At 38.6% G+C, this 3,610-nt stretch overlaps 1 long non-coding RNA gene across 1 annotated transcript; it reads left to right on the forward strand.

Annotated features, from left to right (window-relative positions):
* The first annotated feature begins 478 nt into the window (after nucleotides 1-478).
* On the forward strand, nucleotides 479-2,663 carry LOC136462387 (uncharacterized). Its single transcript, XR_010760705.1, has 4 exons — nucleotides 479-575; nucleotides 1,349-1,472; nucleotides 2,317-2,395; nucleotides 2,556-2,663. It is a non-coding gene; the product is annotated as an uncharacterized lncRNA (long non-coding RNA).
* The last annotated feature ends 947 nt before the right edge of the window (nucleotides 2,664-3,610 follow it).

Here is a 3,610-nt window from a genome sequence, read left to right on the forward strand (position 1 = left end):
ACGACAGCTAGGTGATTCCATATCTATATATTTATTCCCCCGTCATATTGCCTACTGCTATGTCTACTACATATTATACTTTTCTGTCTTTGATGATGTCAAATTTCCAGTATTCATATAACGTTCATTAGCGTTCAGCAAAACTACAACAGTACCCAACAGACTTTTTATGCTTGAATTTACATTCCTATACCGTTGCACTTTAAAAAAAGTACCGCAGAGATCAGGTAGATGCGAAAAATGGAGCAACATGTGCATAAAAAAAACTGCTCCTTGCCCCAGCTATTACATTGCCACTGCTTTACCCAAATGCTCAGATCTACCTCCAGCTATGGAACACCTGCTTTTCTATGGTCAATCAAATATTCTTCCTATAATTAGTAGGATGCTTTCTCTATGATCAGTAAAATTCATCCATCTATGCTTGCCCAACCTATGTTTGCCATCTTACTCACCGGTCTCTGTTCTTTGCCTACAACAGACTGGGTATATATCCACTCGACCTTATTTTGTTTTGGGTTCCTGGATACGCACTGCAGCTGATGCCAATATGGTGGATCCGTTGATTATGTCAGGTGTGTTCTTCTCTAATCTCTATTCTTTTTCAATGGTTTGATTGTTTTTTTTACTGAATAATGGTTCGATTGTGGATGTGTTGTTACAAATGCATGTACTTATTGGTGCCCTTTGTATTGTTTCCTCCTGATGAGATTCGAGAACCACTTCCTTCTTGGCTAAATCATCTTGCTCACCCCACTGTGCTTGGACTAACAAACTTTAATGAAAATCAACAAAGATCATGCCCTATATGTATTTCTTTTACATTGTGCCTATTGTGTGTTGATGAATCTCTCCAGTTTCTAATGCGCCAATAGCCTATACTATAATCTACATATGTTTATGCACTCACAACCTTAGATGACTCAGGGGTCAGTTTTTAGCTTATTTTTTTGTGTTCATGACTCGGTAAGGCTTATGCCCATCTTCATTCTTCAATTTTAGCATTTTGTGAATATCATTAGCTTCGACGTGATGTGACCCTTACAGTGAACCGACTCGGTAAGGCTTTTGACGGCCATGTACAAGTTACAACGCAATGCCGTGATATATTTTGTGAATATCATATATTTGGCTTGCAATTTGCTCGCTGAGTCAATTACCATTAGGTTATCAAGCTGTGGAGCTTCAATTTTTTTTTTATCTATTATCAGCTCACAAGGTGGCTAACACTAATATATATATGCTGAAATTATTAAAGTGCCTATGACATGCATATGTGTGAGTAAAATTTCTACGAGAATTAATATCGCTGCACGAAATTTATGAAGTGCTGTGGTTTTCCCAACAGGATTAGGCACTGCCAAATTTAACATTTCTCTATAAGACCCGTGTGGTCTTTAGAATGTAAGTATCTCCTTTCCTACCTTGCCGGCGCGCGCGATGGCTGTTTAACAATGGCAACTGTTTAGAATGTAAGTATCTCCTTTCCTACTTTGCTGCACTTTTAGATCCGTTTGTAAACTTACCCACTGTTTAACAGTGGTTGCACAAGATAGCTTGAATGATAGATGGTTTATATAGTCCACGAGATGGTTTGATCTGACCTTCTGAACGATGCTTGCCATATGGTATCTCTGGGAATTAGTGTTCATACCTTTAAAAGTTTTGTGAAATTCAACCAAGACATCTGGACTTCTTTCTTGTGTCAGCCTTACTGTCACAATGATCATGACTTGCCATTTCCTAACTCAATTACTAATTACTTTACCACTTTCATTGTCAGAAATATCTAACTGTGTGCTGTTTTTCCCCCATGAGTTACCTATTTTACGCTATGCTGTCAAAATTAGCGCACTCAGAATATATGAAAACAAATTGTTCTTGCTATCTTCCTATTACACTCAGTAAGTCGCTAAAAATTAGATTACTACAGTTTTTTCTTACTGCTAGGACATTAGAAAGCTACTGACCTTGATAGTGTAAGATCGTCGTGCGAATCATCGATAACACGACATGAAACCATCAGGTTGATGCACATTGATAAATTTAAATCCTTGTACATACAACCGTCCTTTTCTTCTGGTGACATGAAAGTAGTAGTATTGTGTAATTGTGTTTATTTCATCATCACAGTTAGTATTGCTTCGGATGATCTTATATCACTGCCCCACTGTTCTATATTGGTCTGCTGTGCACTACTGCCTTTGAATATTATACATGCCTGCTATATTTAAAGTACTACAGCTCACACTTACCACTGATTAATTAATCAAACATTACTTGCCGTTTCGCAATTTCTCATGCTATATTTCCTAGCCCGGCAAAATCGTCGACCCATATTGAAAAGAAGCCTGCAAAGACGAAGTTGTTTGAGGACCAATATACTCATAAGGAGGTTTGTCCTCTTTGTACCCACAAAACATATCTTTTCCCCCCTAAACTGTACACCACACATACTAATGCTAGACCTGCATTCCCACACATAACAAATGTGAATACAGACTTCCTGTTAACTATGCTCAGCTACCTCTATCAATCACGTACTTTTCCTATAGGATCAAACAACCTTCACTGAACTTGATCATGAGACCTCTCAGAAACTTAACATAGACGTCCAGATCACCGGACTTGATAAGGGTACACAGGAACAGCATCCAGAGGACCACCTAGACAATCCAGCAAAAAGGTATTAAACACTAACTATAAATCGGAGATCCACGTTTTTGGCAAAACTGTTTAAAGTGATAGGTTACAACATGAGCATATAATCCTTCTGTGCAACTTCTCAACAATAATAAATATGCTCTGCTTGCAGGCTAAGCGCTCAGGATACTAAACCACATGCCAAGTCTGGTGGACGCAAATCATCATCAGGCAATCAGAAAAAAATGATACAGGTTTTTAGATACATGCTGCCATAGTTTTTAAAAATCACCTTCTTCAACACTGCTATTATCACCTCAACCTATCTGATATTTTGTACAGCTTGTCAAACCCCTTGGTACATCGCCTTGTACATGGCCGTCACAACGCCTACAGCCAAGCTCATCTTCAACACAATGTACAGTGGTAATTACAACGCCGGTTCAAAACTTGGCTGCCTAAGTTACTATACCGACATGCAATCTGGGCGCTTTTGAACCTTGTCGTCAGCATTCTTGTATAGTCTAGGATCCCACTATCTAATGCTATAAAACTACGAATCCTACCTGCTGCTAAATGCACTATACCAGACTCTATGCCAGGCTATAACCTGTCGCTGGACATATGGCGTGAGCTGTTATAGTATGTCAGTAACACTAACCTAACATTCCAACTCGAAAGATTGCCGGCTTCATGACAGCCATCCATGTAATATAAGTACAATTTGTACCACTGCGCTGCGTTTACCGGTACTTGCTATGCTTACATATACCATTTGATTTCCCGTTTAATTGCCCGGCGCGCGCGATGGCGCGCATGATGTACTAGTGGAGAATAATTTTCTCCCGGTCATATAGAGATATAATATAATATAATATAATATAATAATAATAATGTACTCTTTGTGCTCTAAAAAATACAATTGTAGAGCAGCTCAATCATGCTATCTTAAGTTCTTGTCATACTA

The sequence above is a fragment of the Miscanthus floridulus genome, chromosome 7, assembly GCF_019320115.1.
Source record: "Miscanthus floridulus cultivar M001 chromosome 7, ASM1932011v1, whole genome shotgun sequence".
In the NCBI taxonomy this organism is placed as follows: domain Eukaryota; kingdom Viridiplantae; phylum Streptophyta; class Magnoliopsida; order Poales; family Poaceae; genus Miscanthus; species Miscanthus floridulus.